This window comes from Rousettus aegyptiacus, unplaced genomic scaffold (genome assembly GCF_014176215.1).
Source record: "Rousettus aegyptiacus isolate mRouAeg1 unplaced genomic scaffold, mRouAeg1.p scaffold_m13_p_10, whole genome shotgun sequence".
Classification (NCBI taxonomy): domain Eukaryota; kingdom Metazoa; phylum Chordata; class Mammalia; order Chiroptera; family Pteropodidae; genus Rousettus; species Rousettus aegyptiacus.
Genome location: NW_023416285.1, coordinates 5,132,156 through 5,148,321, shown reverse-complemented (window position 1 = coordinate 5,148,321; position 16,166 = coordinate 5,132,156). Strand labels below are relative to the sequence as shown.

Below are 16,166 nucleotides of genomic sequence, written 5' to 3'. Positions count from 1 at the left end.
TCAGGGGTCAAGAAGGCAGCTCGGCCCCCTCCCCATGCCCTAGGGAAAAAATCAAACAAAACAAAGCACCCTCCCTCGCTTCACACCACAGCTGTGAGGAAAGGAACATCCTCCTGAGGAGACCTACCCACCAGTAAAGCCTCATCCCCCCCCCCCGCCCCCCCTCTCCGCCCTCCACTTTGGGACCATCATGTCTTAGTTCCTTTTGTTCTTTTCGCACATCCACTTGGTCTCCAAAAGACGCCCACGATCCCCTGGTACTTTTTTTTTATTCCTGAAACCCATTCTCCACATGGCTCGCTAGTAAGTGGGGAAACTATTTTGTAAAACCCCAACTTCCTCTCCTCTGGTTCATCGCCCTTCCCATCACTCATCACTTAGTGGCATTTCATATATTTGACTAATATCTGGTCTCTCTCCATCAGACCATGAGCCCCAGTAGGAGAGAGGTATTTGTCTGTTCATGCCATTGCTGTATTCCCACAGCCTAGAAAAGTGCCAAATTCATAGGTGTTCAATAAATATTTGCCCATCGGCGAATAAATCAGTTAATGAAGTCATTTCTTTTCTACCCATTTTTACTTCTCAGGTTGTTTTTAGTGCCGTCTAGCTTGTATTTTATTTTCCATTTGCATTTTAATAGAGTCGGGTTTATTTTGAACTGTTACAAAAATATACTGTGCGTATTTTTCCTTGGGTTTTCTTCATGTTTATTCGGATGGGCTATAAATCGTGTTTTAGGTGTTAGGGGTTCAGCAGGTCGGATCTGTTATTCCTAATGCTTTCCGTGATCGGGCAGGACGTGGGCGGCGGGGAGACCATGTAACGGTCAGCTCCAGCCGGATGTCTAACGTTGATCAGTAGAGTCCATTTTAATTTATCATGATTGTTGCTGTCAATAAAATGGCAACATGAGTGGTCATGAGCCTACTTCTGGATTTCTGTTCATCGTAGTCTCTTTATAGAACTCACAGTCTGCGACCTACATCATTTCTAGATATCCCAGAGCTCGTGGATGTGCCTAACATTTTGCAGGGTTTCTCATCCAATTCAATGCCCCCTATAAGGGAGAAGCTGTGTTTAGCAGAAGCTTCGCTTCCTTTTGTCACTGAGTTTGGTGTCTCCATGAATGAATTTCCGGGTAAAAGAGGAGGGACGCAGTTTCATAATTGCAGTGACGGAAGAAAGTTCTATCTGGTCAGTTTATTTAGTTTCAGGCAAATTTTCAAGTCATATCCCTCTTCTCCCTTCTTCCTCGGGCTTTTAAGCAGAATCTCCGGGTCCCACTGCCCAGGGGACCCCACGCCGCAGCCTCCCGTGACCACAGCCTCTTCTCAGCCCCCGGCAGTGACGTCTGTTGGAGGGAGTTACGTAGTTTCTTTTAGCTGATCACAAAAAATAACATCGAACAGAAGAGGTTCTCAAATCCGTTCTTTTTTTTTTTTAATTTAACTTTGTCCATAACTAAACACACATATTGAAAGTGGAGAATGAATTTATGTAAGTGATTCTTTATTCCAAAGGAGAATTTCAACTCTAAAAATTCATTTCTACATTTTATTTTCTTTTACCTTGGCGAAAAACACAGGAACTAATCCTGCGTGTGTGCATGTGTGTGTGCATGTGTGTGCATGTGTGTGTGTGTGTGTGTGTGTGTTTACGTGTATTATATTCCCATCTGATATGACAGATTCTAGCTCCTGACTTTTTTAAAGGTGCTAAAAGAAATCATATACCAGGCCTCCACTGATAATCATATTCCCTCAAGTTACCTTGGTGATTTGACTTTTTAAAATGTATTGGTGAAACAATATGCATTCACTGATTTGCATGACAAATAAATTACCAGTTTGAAGTGTTGGATGCCCCAAGAAATTTAATCACGGCATTTCGGATAAATTATAGTCATAATTGTGCCTTCTGTTTAAAAAGTAACTCACAATTTCTGTTCAGTTCTACAGATTCGCTGAGTGTTCACCCTGTGTCCAACACTTCGCTTCTGGTGGGAGACAAAGAAGAAGAGAAACAGCTCCATGAACCCCACGGCTGGGTGTGCGCAGGCGGGTAAGTGACTCGATCGCTTTCTTCTTCACTAGGGTGTGTGTCTCAAGTGTCAGAGCAAAGATGAGATAGCAAATGTCTCGAGATCATGAGGTGTCTTCAGGCCCAGCCTGCCTTCTTGTGGTTTGAATTGGTCCATACTCGGTGCATTTCCCATATCTGGATCTATCCACTTCGTACACCAGTTCTCCTGTTTGTCGAATCAAGGCATTCTCAGGGTTCGGCGCTTGGCACAGGAGATAAGCTGAGAGCGGCAGACACAGAAGTTCATCCTTCCTAAAGTTAGAGTCTCGGCATAGGATAACAGGGCTAGAGGCTGTGTTTTCCTGACCTAGAGTGATGCTGGTGGTGGCAGTACTTTTTTCTGGGACTTGTATGCCAAAGATTATCACAGGAATGAGAGAGATTAAGCTGTTTAAATAATCCATAAACAGTTAAATTCAAAATGAGAGCCTGGGGCACTGAGACTGTAAATGTAGAAATTCCAAAAGTGATATTAGCATAATTTCAAAACCAATAGGGTAGGGAGAATGAAAGAGAAAAAGAAATGTGTGCTCCCTTGAGGTTTTTGCCTTCATTTCCGTGGTAAGTGGGGATGCGATTAACTAAAGTAGGGGATAAAGAGATGGATGTAGAGATGGATGGATATGATGATAAGGCGACCGCGTGCCACTTGCAACATGCGAAATTTGAGTTTTTAGAGGGTCATTTAAATGGCTAAATTAAAGAGAAAGTTATATTGAGAAAACTCTAAATCTGAGAGAGGAAATCAGAGCTGGAGAGAAATAGAGTAGACCTCATCCGCATTCAGTTACAATATGTCGAAGACTGGTTTAAAGGAGCACGTGGAGTGTGAATCGTTAGCACTAGTCCTGTATTTTTTTGATGAGAACTGCGGTGGGCAATGTTTGTGTCTCCCCAATATTCTTATGTTTTAACGTAATCTCCAGTGGTGGGAGGAGGTGGAGCCTTTGGCAGGAGCTTAGGTCATGAGGGTGGAGCCCCCACGAATGGGATCAGTGTCTTTATCAGAGATCCCTGAGGTCCCCTTTATGCCTTTACCATGTGACAACACAGCAAAAGAGGGGCCATCTGTGGACCATGAGGTATGTCCTCAGCGGACACCAAATCTGCTGATACCTTGATCCTGGACTTTGCAGAGTAAGTAAGTGACTTGACTACAGTCATGTAGCAAATTAGTCCTAGAGCACAGATACAGTATCATTATCGTTCTTATTATATTACTGCTAATTCTGAAAGAAGACTTGATAGAGATGATGATGATGGTGATGATGATGATGACGATGATGATGGTGATGATGATGATGATGATGATGACAGATAGACAGATGGATAGATAGATCACATGCATTAAACAATTACCATGTGACGGGACCATTATTGATGTTTCATATGCATTATCTTATATTACAATGATGCTAAGTGGAAGTCCACTTATTACATACATTTTACAGAAGAGAATCCTAAAATTCAGAGCAGCTAAGAAATGGGTCAGCCAGGATAGTAACCTTGATTTGTCTAATAGTAAAAGTATTCTTTTAGCTTCCACTCCATAATTTTCTCCTTTCCATTCACTTGTCCATTCATCTATCCATTTTATGAATTAAAAAATCAAACAGTAGTGTCAAGTTCATTCTCTTTGTCAAAGAACTCATAGTCTAATGTAGAAAGCTAAAAAATTATAAATTCTTATACAGTCGGCTAATAATCAGTCTCTAAGAAACGACTTGAATGGCCAGGATGGAATGCTTTGCCTGGGAAAACATCACCATTATCATTTTATTAGCAGCGATATGTTCCTTTTATAATGAATTATCACATAAATATTGATTCAACAAAAAAAAAAGTCTGCAAAGAGCTTATCATCTACATTTCAATGGCTCTACTCCACTAACAAGTTTGTGTGGATACATGGCGAAGTGGGCAGGGCTTCTGAGAAGGCAGTTTTAAAGAAGGATTTAATGTTGTTTATGTCATTGTTTTTTATTTTGACGTATTATTGGGTGAAATGTAATGAAGCGTCATGCCTCTGCTCTGGTCACTGTGACCGTGTGAGACGGCCCGCCTTTAGCCGTGTGTTCTCTCATGTCGACTGTCTCTGTATCTCACAAGGCACCTTCTACTTTAGGGTTATGACAATTAGCATTTCTCTAGACATTTAAAGGTTGTATCCCTTTTTAGGTGCTTTCTTCTAAGAGCTTTCTCAAATGTTGACACCAGTCATCAGTGGTGAAGCCAGAGTTAAACTCTGAGTGATGCTAAAGACGCCAGGCCAATGAGGTCAAGGCTCAAAGTGCTGTATTTCTCTTGAAATCCCCCAGTACCAGGTGTAGAAACTTGTACCACACGAGAAAACATTGTTGCCAAGTCTTCACTCCTGAAGTAACAGCAGTGAAGCCAAAGTTAAGCCATAGCTGAGATCCTCCAGTGGGAAGGGCCTTGGTGAATTTCCAGGGGCTATTAGCTTCAAGTCTGGAGTCTGGCCAGTATCGAATTCAAGCTCGGAGGCAAACAGAGCAGAATCCCAAAGGGCAGGGCTGCAAGAGAGAACCAGTAAGCAAGAAGCATAGCTCCGGGGAAAGTTGATCCTGCATTGTCATGCTAGAGCTCAGCCTTTTTTGAAATATTTAAATACCCCCAAGTGAGGTCTCTGCTTAGTTTTAAGGACACCATACTGCAAAGCCAGATTCTTGACTGTCAGTTATTTGTTTCTGCGTCTTGGGTATGATTCTGTTGTAATGATTTTAACTCTGTAATCAAGACACAAAAATGTATTCATCAAAATAAGCTGTGCTTTGTTAAAAGCTCCCCTGGGGGGGGGGAGGGGGGGGAGAGAGAGAGAGAGAGAGAGAGAGAGAGAGAGAGAGAGAGAGAGAGAGAGAGAGAGAGAGACCGTGCATGTGAGAGCGAGGGGGCGTGTGGTTATGCATGCATAATGTTTACCATTTATCGAACGCTTCCTCTGTTCTAGGTACTTGCGTACATGATTTTGTGCAATTCTTACTACAAAATCTAGATACAAAATATTTTTAAGTTTCATTTTTCCCAATGATGAATCCAACCAAGGCTGAGAGGTAGCTTTAGCAACCTTTCATGGTCCAGACGTTGTAAGTGATGAAGCCGAAATTCAAAGCATGTCTGGCTCTTTATCACTATCATGCACTATAGAACTGTTTTCTGGTTTCAAATTTATTTTACAATGCTACTCACAAAGCCGTGTGAAACAGAATACTGGCTCCTAAAAATAAATAAAAAATGTGAAAAAATCAAGCAAACAAAAAACATTATACTTCTTGAGGTAACTAAAATTCATTGATTAATCACCGTATTTATAACATTTGGCCAGAGATTACTTGTAGTGAAGACTTGGAAATTACAATGAAAGTAGAAACAGTCACCTAAAGTTAACCATTTCTCAATGTAAGAAACATTTGAAAACATGCTGGAGGCCTTAGGAGAATACCCCAAACTTTCCAGTAATATCATATTCAACTTTGTGCTGTTACTACTTTAGATAACAGTAACTAATGTCTATTATTAATTTACACTTTCCAAACTTTGTTATTTTTATTGCTTCATAAAATCAAGTAAATGCTCAAAGGTCTACTTTAAAGAGAACTCACATCAACATCTAAATTAGAATAATACATCATCTTAAAGGAATGAGGCACATAAATATAAAAATAAGTACAGATGATTTTGTATTAAGGGAAATGGTGCATCTTAAAGCCCTTTGTCAACTATAAAATTTTATACCAAAGTAGGAATCATTATTAATCTTATAATAAATCAACTGCTTCCCTAGGGAAAAGTCTCACTCAAGAATGTCTGGAGAGGTGGTGGCTTAGCCTCAGTTGACAGGGAATTTCAATACCTTAGGAAGCAGCTCCCTCCTTTGAAAATATCTCCCAAATAGTGAGAGGAAGAACTTTCCTGTATTAGGTCACAATCTATTGTGACGCGTGCTCAGGGTTTAGGAAGCCAGTCAATACTACACTTTCTTTCTGGAGTTTGGGACCCACTGAGAACTAGAAGAAAGACCAGTGATAAAAGTAATAGTCTTGTGACTGATAAACAGACTTAAAAAGTGCCGCTTGACCCCCAGCCACAACTAAACCCTCTGATGTGTCCCCATCAGGAACGGAACCTTGCCCATAAATCTACAGTGTTTCAGGGAGGTAGGTATCACGTGGGGACACTTCATTCAGAAAGGGAGCAAGAAGGGGACTAAAACTACAGATCCACTCTCTGTCTCTTCAATCATCCCACATGATAGGGCACTCACAAGGGAAGGGGAAGGGGAAGCCTTAGAGAGAAGAACAGCCTAATTTCCCTCCAGGAGGTGGACAATCTCTTTTCTCTACAGAAACAGGAGACAGGAGAAGGAAGGGCTTCTTTGTAAGTCTTTTAATTCGCCAGGTTTTGCTCTTCAAACTGTTGGTCTTATCAGTGAACAGTGTGGCTCAGCGGACACCTGGCTGTCCACCTTGGGAGGCTAGAGCAGTCGTTTTTAGCGCCGTCCTTCGGCCTCATTCATGAGTCTTTTCTCCCACTTCTAAGCACTATCCGTCTGTTTCTTCCTGTCAGAGACACTGGTGGACAATTTATGTCTCACTCCCTCCATCATGGCTAAATAGGACAGAGCAGTAATTTGAATTAATACTAAAACTCTACTCTACCCAAGGTCTAAAATGTGTTCCTTGTTCTATTTATGCACAGCCACTCTGCCCAACATAAACTACATCGGTGGTCAAACAGTAACCTCATGTGACAACATGACGGTATCATTCACTGCAATATCCCATACGCGAAATTCCCCTGATACGCATGTGAGCACCTTTCCACTGCCAATCCTCAGAGAAGATGCTTGAACATCTCGTGCCCTTTGCCTTGTAGGTTAAGGCAACAATATCACTCTTTATCCACTCTTACTTCTTACATCTTACTGAGAAGCCCAGAATGGGTGTATCTGCCCCCTACTGTCCAAAGGTGAATTAATTCAAAAGCAAGTCTCCCCTGAACCTCACTTTTAAGACTTATGATGTCAATATAACATTATAGATTTCCTCTCGACTAGTCCTCCGCATTCCACAGTGGCTAAACACACACACACACACACACACACACACACACACACACACACACTCTGAATGATATACATTCCCAACACCATTTTGTGTATTCACTCATTCATTCAGTCCACGAACATTTATTGAGCACCTACTGTGTGACAGGGACTATGCCAAAATGTAGGTACATGGCAGTGAACAAAACAGACAAATTCCCTCATTCATGGAACTTATACTAATTGGGAGAAACAAAGACATTTAAAAGATACAGAAGCAAAATATATGTGGGTTTGATGTTGACTCAAGCCAAGAAGAGAAAATGGCCAAAGATGGAACGCCATTTTAAATAACCAGGGCTGGCCTCGCTCCTTCATACATAAAGGAGAGATGCATAACTGGAGTCGGATACCGAATGCGTTTTTGTGGATGCCTAGGGGAGGAGAGAAATAAAAACCAGTGCTGGGGATAAAGAGGGAAGTTATAGAAATAAAATGAAAAGCAAGCATCTTTCCCGGTACCTATAAAGATAGTGTGATGTGAACTAAAAAGTATGACTAACTCAATGATCTGCATTTACCCTAAAAAAGGAAGAACTCTCAGACCATAAGTAAAAATGTCTTAAAATCTAGTATTTGCTGCATTAAAGAGCCTGGTTACTGGTGCCTATTGAAGAACCCGTTAGAAACTCAGCGTTGGAGGGACCGTGAAGACAGAAAGTCTCGTTTTCTGTCTCTGCAGGACACCAGTGAGTCTGTCTGTGCTAAGTATCCAGAAAGGACGGCATGGGAACTTAAACTCTATTCAGTGAAATCGCCCACTGAGAGGAGCGCTAATTATAACCCGTGCCTACTGTCAATGAGGGACACCATGGAAATTCTGGTTCTTTGCACAGGATGTCAGCAGCCCGGCCGGCACACGGTCGTCCCTTCCCTTCACGTTTAAGGCCCCTCAAGTTCATTTCCCTCTGAGACCTGGACCTCTGCTGCTCGGGCTTTGCACCGAGTGTGGGCTTCTTAGTGGCCAGCCTCCCTCTCGTGAGCAGCCATTTTTAGCCTCATCCCTTAGCGCCCCCTACCAAGGCCTGCTTGCATGGAATGTCCTAGAAGCGTCCTCCTTGTCACTGTATTTGTTTCTGTTGGAGGATCACTCTTTGCTCCTGGGGATGGTTGTGCTGCCCGTGCCCTTAGGCACCTAAGTGAGTGAATTAGTTTCAGTCTTATTTCAGCCTGTCACTGCAAGGATCAATATCTCTGCTATGAACTCCTCAAGACCCTGTCTTCGGAGCCTTTTGAGTTCCAAGTAACATTTCTGCCCCGGCAGGATAAGATAGGGACCTCATGTCCTCTTTCCATCTAATTTTCTTTTTCTCGTGCCGCTTTAAGAAGGGTTCAAGAGTTTAGCCTACTTTAAGTCTTCTTTTCGCTGGTTCCTTTCCTTCCCTATTATGCTAACTCAATTTAGTGGATCTGAGCACCATCTGACCTTTCATTTCTTTTTCTTTGGAGGCACAGGTAGCTGTTTCTGTGCCGTCCTCTGTGGGTTTTCCTCATAATGAGAGAGAGAAGGAAATTCATTTGTGGGTTTGACAAAAAGCATCCATTGTCCAAAACACTGCTTCTGTTGTGATAGACAGAAACGTAATTTTTAAATCAATTCAGTTTGAGAAAACTCAGTCCCTAGAGATGAATTGGATGCTGCAGGCACAGGACTTTTTTTTTTTTTTTAATATTTTTTTCTTTTTTCTCAATTTTTGAGTTGATAATTGTTTCTTTCATTGAGTTCCTCTCTGTGTCAATCCAAGATTATGGCATACTCCATACGTAGCAAAGACCTTACTCCTTTTTATTTATTTATTTTAAAAATCCCTTTTTTCATGAGGCTGAATCTTAGAAATTGAGTACTATTATTCAGAGTCTGTGTCCTGTCTCTCTGATATGGAAAGGCTAGATGACATGCTCTGTTTTATGCTGAACCTAACTGCAATCATAGTGTCATCGCTGCCTGGGGCTTTTGCAAAAGAAAACTCATGATGAGGGAGAAAAAAAATGATCTCATCTCATCTGCTAATGTCTAAAACATTGCTTTACTGAGCAGTCTTAATTGGGCTCAAATCTTTTCTTTCTGACCTGCTCCCTGACCCAGCCCCCATGTACGGCAGGTCAAGGTTAGCCACAGCGACCTGAGACCTGCGTGTGAAGGCCCCTGGAATGTGCTGAGTTAGAGCCTCAGGGGGCATCACTCAGGCCCTCACCTTCTTACAAAATAGCTGCGTGTCTGTAACTAACAACAACTATTGGTAGCTGTGGTCCGTCCCATTCAAAAAGACTAGAGTCATCCTGACTCAGCTGAAAAGCCCAATCCATCTGAATTTTACGTGCCTAATTTTAGTCCCTAATTCTTAAGATCTGAGCCCACGTAGCCACAGGTAATAGCCGTTTGTGTCCTACTCAAATTAGGACCCATTTGTGAGGAATCAGAAAAATAGTTAAAATACGATCTTTATTATTAATAAAGCTGGTGGAAACACAGTCTCAGATCTGCTGCTGAGTGACTTTCAGAGCACCCTCTCGCTGTGAATGGAAGTTACCTGGCCAGCCCTTGGGAGAGCCGGAAAAATCAGTATGTGCCTTTAAAAAAGCGAGGAAAGGAGCATGATGGTTAAGCTCTTGTCTCCTTAGCTGGTCTCTGGTGCTCACAAATGTGGCCAAACATTATTTCGGATGTTTCTGTGATAGTGTTTTTAGATGAAATTTACATCGATATTGGCAAATTTTGAGTGAAAACAGCCTGCCCACGGTAATGTAGGTGAGCCTCTTCCAATCAGTTGAAGGCTTTCATAGAACAAAAAGATCGCCCTTCCCCAAGCAAGAAGGGATTCTCCTTCCAACAGAGGAAGCCTCCAGGCCTCATCTGCAACATAGTTTGTTCGTTTTGTTTGTTCGCTGGTTTCTGGCTGGACTGCAGACAACCTAAGAACTTCATCTGCAACTGAGGCCTGAGTCTCCAGCCTGCAGAGCCTTCCCCATCAGATTTTGGACTGGCCGAACCTCCACTATCACAGGAACCAATTGCTTCAAAGAAACTTCTCCCTATGTGCACATCTCATTGGTTCTTTCTCTGAGAATCATGACTGATCCGGGGCATCTAAAAAGAAACGTCACAGCACGTTCTTGGTTCCCTTTGCAAACTCATCATCTTATCAGCCTGATGTATCTTTCTCTCTCCCTCCCTCACCGACCAAGGAATGAGGTGGGGAGAGAGGCCAGTAGTGGTTTTCCCAGGTTTCTCTCCTGAGTTAGGAGAGAAGTGGGATTTGAGCTTCTCCCCAACTCCTACCAGTCGGGTACTTGGTCTTCCTCCTGAAATAACAAAGACCCAGTTTAATCTTTCTGATACACAATAAATAGCCTCGTACTTATTTTTGTCAGTTTCAATATTCATATAGTTTTAGCCACTTGCAGACTAAGCAGAGAACTTTCAACCTTTTGCTAACACTGGCTCACTTTGCATCTGAGTCACAGCCTGGGCTCCAGGTGGAAGGCAGAGAATGCAGCCTTCAATTCAGACAAAGCTGATTTCAAACCACAGGTGCGCCCGTGTACATTTATAAGCTCTGTGGCATTAAGTTGTAGAATCCCACTGGCTTACAATTCCCTCTGTTTTATATTCGAAATAATAACAATCTTCCTAACAGAGTTTCTATGAAAGTTAAATTAGACAATAAAGGCAAAAATGCCTTTCACGGTGTCTAGAGCACAATTTCCAGGTCTTACTGCATTTCCGAGGTAATGAAGATGCCGTTATAGAAAGGGATCCAGGGTTCATCCACCTCTGCTTTGTTGCTGTAGCCGCCACTGTTCTGTTTGTTTTGGAGGAAGATGTCTGCAAAGATTCTTTGCTTAACCAAGCCTTAGTCAGGCTCCTGAACCTTCTTCTAAGCCCATCTGTGCACTTTGTTGTAAAATCCAGTTTGAACAAGAAGCCTATGTCCCCTTAGCAAGAAGGCCCGTGCCCGTGGCATCTGCCCAGGCTGGCCTGCCTGCCGCGCAGCCCCGTGAGGCTGGTCTCGCCACAGTAACCCCTGGACTGGACATCTCGCCCTAGTCATTTTCCACTGGCCCCTCCTGCTACTTGGCTTCAAATCGCCATTGTCCCTGTTTTATTCGGAATGGAGCCCAGCGCTAGGCCTGGGTCTCTTTTCCCCATTGCAACAGCCACACATAACACTTGCCTTCACCACTTTAACTTCCATCTGGCTCTGGTTTTCTCTGACAACGTTCACGAAGGGAGAAGAGACAAACAAAGGCAAATGGCACTTTATATTTAGCGGAGCTTTTGTCTAAAATTCTCGCATAGAGTTAGGTCTCTGTTGAATTGGCTGCAGGACGTGCCTGAGGTTGAGGGAATCTTGGTCTCCCTCCCCCTCTCTGTCTGTCTCTGTCTCTGTTTGTTTCTGTCTCTCCTCTCTCTGTCTCGTCATGAGCACAAGTGCCAGCATTGGACTAATTAGTTATAAAAGAGTGGAGTAGAGGATATGGCAGCACCAGAAAAAAATCATTGGCATAGACACGCTGCCCCTTGGCCTGTGTGGGATCTTGTATTTTCAGGTCCAGTGTGTCTTAGGCACACAGGGCATCCATATGCTGGTGTTTACTAACCACGCTCAGTAGGAAGCATGTCCCTGTCAAAGGGTGCTCACGCCCCATCTTTAAAACTCATGAAGAGTCAGCAGGGAGGAGGCGATGTACTATCCGTGTTAGAGACGAAGAGTCAGCATCTCTGTATCTTGTTTCTCTTCTCTTTGAAATATTCGCGTGTAAGAGGTACACCGAGATACTACGCTTTCTGTTCCTGAAAAGACTTCTCCTAAGGTTTCACTGAGTAAGGACACAAATCTAGAGGATGGACATTTTATTTGGCTTTTATGACCAACTGGTTGAAGTAAGAAAATGAGAATGCCAGTTGGGGAAATTGTAAAATCCACACATTGTGTGGCTTCGGGCACGCCCGGATTGGACGTCTGTGATGCGGTCTTTTACAATATCTTTTCCAATATCTCTTGGCTCTCTTTTCTTCCCACCAGATGTTGAAATGATAAAGTCATCAGGTCCAAGACCAGCCTCATCGACCCTGTCTATCAGACACACTTCCTCCTTCACCTAATATTAGGTTCAGGGAGATAGGTCCCTCTCCTTGGCCAGGCAAAATGGATGGTCACTATGTCTCATGGATAACCCACTTCTCTAAGGACCCTTCCTATGCTTAGACAATTCTCCCTGTAATCAACCCAGCCTTTCCACAACATTACCTGGAATGCAGCCTCCCTTTTGTCCAGGGAGTAGGCAAGAGCACCACATGCAACCTGTCAGACTCACCCATGTGAGAATCATTCAGAATAGAGCAATGGGAGGCGGCAGGTACCATCTGGGATGTATCCACGCCTAAGGGAGCTGGTGACATAACAGGTTTCAGAGTTGTCTAGTTGATGTCTTCGGGCTTCATTTCTGGCCATTCATCCTCATGTTTCAATGACTCTTTCAGAGATTCTTTTTGCCACCTAATAATATAAATTTCATGTTTTCACTAGATTAGAAAGATTCAATTTGTATGTTTATAGCTAACAACCCTGACTGCTTTGGCTAACCTGTATTAGCATCTCACCTTCTCGATGGGCAGAGGAGGCCCTGGTTTGACATCCATAGTATATTGACATGGCATGAGAAGGGGTTGATTCTCCACTGAAAGCAATACTGGGCTGTCAAGAGTCTCAGACAACCACACAGATCTGTCACAAGGTACCGGATATATTCAGTCATGAAGTGACTTGATTAGTTAATGAGAAATTCTCTGGGACATCCTCTGGTGAAAGCAGGTTTGTTTGTTTGTTTGTTTGTTGTTTTTACTTTCTTCTGCTTGGCAGGCCTGTCCTTGGCCTTTTATGTGCAGCCAATCAGTACAAACACTCGGCTGGGACAGGTGCCCGAACCTGCCATGCTGACCAGGATCCCTCGCCTCTGGTTCCTTCTCCCCTTTCACCTTCCGGCCCAGATCTTGGTTCTTTCCATCAACGTTTAATCACTTTCCGGGATTATCTTCCACGCTTAGGGAACCTGCTTCTTTCTTTGGCTTTCTGGGATCACTGTCAACTTGTTTGCAATTCCACATACTTCTGTGACTGGTACATTTCCCACAGAAATAGTTCTGCCATCTTGTCTTCATTCAACTTTATTGGTCCAGCCAATTCCCACTCTCCACCCCATAAGGAAATTTATTTACTGGCACTAAACTCTCTACTGTGTATCCTATTATGGTGGGGGGGGGGTCTAGAACCATTCCTTTCTCATTCTCTAAATCCCACCATTGAGTAATATATATCTATTGTTTATGTTTATGGAAGATCCACCGAAGATTATTCAACTGGTCTTTTAATAAAATTGGCTGTTGAATTATCGCCGAAACTTCTCTTTTTCAGATCAATTTTCTATGACATTTTGTATAATTTCGTGACGGTTTTCAACTCAGCTTTGGAAAGCCCGGTTAATGATGCTGCAGCTTCCCTTGCGGGTGTGCCGGTCCCACGTGCTCTTGGGCGGCAGCTGTTACAAAGCAGCTGGAAGATGCTGGGCTTTGCACAGATCGTGCAAACCGCATATACAGAGAAGAGAGGGAGTGAGTTTTATAATAAAGTGAAACTAAACTGTTTGTGCATCAGTGTGACTCTTTAGACTAAGAGGATGGGATGCATTGTGAAAGAGGAAGGTGCTAAGGAATGGCAGTTAAGAGATTTGAGTTCTGGTTCCAGCCGCCTCTCAGACCCTGTCACCTTGAGCAGCCCCTGTCATCACTCAAGGTCTCAGGCTGCTTATCTGCGAAATATGGACCAGAGACTAAATCGGGTGTCTACAAACATTTTATGTAAATAGTTCAGGCTACATGGGCCATGTATTCTCCATTGCGACTACTCAGTTCTACCATTTCACATTTGACTGTGAAAACAGCCGTAGACACTACGTAATTGAATGGACATAGCTGTGTCTCAATAAAACTTTACTTAGAAAAACAGGAAGTGGGCCAGTTTGACTTATGGGACACAGTTTACAGACCTCTAGGCATCTGCTCTGATATTATCTGATCCCAACGATGTGTGAAATATCTGGTAGAGTAAAATTCCCAAAATAATGTTAAAATGATAATAATGATATTTATTTCTTTAAAATGACCTTTTATGATGTTTCCCACGACCCCTAATCCTTCATCCCAGTTCCTTACTATTCCCACCCTTTTAGTCTGCATGTGCGTGCACACACACTCACAAACACATCTACACACTGATCCACAAGTTCAGACCTCCCTCAAACTGTCGCCACCCGAAAACCAGTGTTCTAAATGGGCTCAAAGCTTACAAGCAATTTGGACAACTTCTGAAGTCCAGGCTGTGTCTCTAACAAGCTGACCCAGTAGCCATCTTATTATTTCATCAATTCAACAAATATTTATTAAGAGTTTACATGTTCGGCACTGTGCTTGGAGCTGAGAATAAAAAAGTGGGTAAAACAGATATGGTTCTTATCTTAATGGTCTAAATAGTCCGGAATAATTGATTTCACATTTTAATATCATGCCTGCTTAATAAGGTTCATTAATGTACTATTAAAAATACAGAAGAATGAATCAAAAAAAAAAGATTTGTTCTTGTGTTAATATACTACCCAGATGACTTTGGTGCAACTCTTTAAGTTTTGTGAGTTTCATTTTCTTCACCTGTAAAATATAGTCATATACCTATCTTAAAGGTAAGTATTTATCCCCAAAGCATAAAAAGTGTTCACTCATATGAAATGTTATCCATAACTATAAATTTTGTGCACATAACACAATATGGAGTGAAACCTTTTTTTTTTTTTACCTCACATTTATTTAGTCAAGGTTGTCAGATCTGTGTTCATAATTGTATTTTTCTTTCAGGCCTTTTTTTGGAATGTTTTTTATTCCACTACCACCTGGTTATATTATTTTTACTAAGTATATATTTAATTTTTTATATCAATAAAAGTTGGAACTGGATTTCCTTATAGGCTTATGCCCTTTATATTAAAATTGGCACTGTACTTGTTAGAATTCTCAAAGCTCTCGTTTGCATTGCAGTTTCGATCACACTCACGTCTACTCCTTAACCTCCGGCCCCCAGAGAGGAGTAAATTACACACTGGCGCTGGTAATGCTGGTGTGTGTAACTTCAAGAACAGAACATTAAGCTATTAATGTGGCTAAATAATTTTTAAATATTATTGTCTGATCCAGTCTTGTTCCTGGGTACCTAAATACATTACTGCATCTTTTATCACACGAATACCCTGTTCGATATTTTCTCCGTGGTTGTTAACAAACAGATGGACCAAGATTCAGTCCCAGATTAGTCTGACTTTAACACACCTGCTCATTCCTCAAATTATACAGTGTTTCTCTCTCTGTCTCTTTTCTTCTTCAGTTGGAATTTAAATTTAGTTTGCAGGTAGTCTAGAACCATCCCAGAGAGTCTTTGAGATAACTTGACTTCTATTTATATAAGAAGAAGAGAAAAGAAAAAGAGAAAACTTCCTGAGTAAGAACTCACGGAGAGACAGGATGCTGGATGTTATTCAAACACGATGAGGCAGAATCAGGGAGGTGGGATGACATTGTGGGCATTCTCCCCACAGGTTCAGGCCGCTCCTCTGGCCCTGTATCTGGGCCTGGGAGGTGGGGCTGGGGCCTGGGAGATGCCGTGCGATAGAAGGTCAAGTGATTCTACAGTAGCTGAGACTTGGGGGATTTGGTGTGTCGACAGCTCCTATTATAGCCAGCCTTCGAGGTCGTCAGGGGCACTTAACCTGCGTTCTGTCTGAAGCACATTGAGTTATGTCCCGGGTCCCTTAACATGTGACTCCATAGCAGTGCCCACACTGTAAGTGGCGCAGTGACTCTTGTGGACCACAGGCGCACAGCGTGCGGCACGTTGTCACAGCAGCCCTGGGG

General features: G+C 42.5%; 1 long non-coding RNA gene across 1 annotated transcript in view; it reads left to right on the top strand.

Moving 5' to 3' along the window:
- Positions 1 to 16,166, top strand: part of LOC107514849 — a 249,655-nt gene that overhangs the window by 145,364 nt on the left and 88,125 nt on the right. The window contains exon 2 of the long non-coding RNA XR_001597893.2: positions 1,954 to 2,064. This is a non-coding gene — a long non-coding RNA (uncharacterized LOC107514849). The remainder of the gene's footprint in view (positions 1 to 1,953; positions 2,065 to 16,166) is intronic.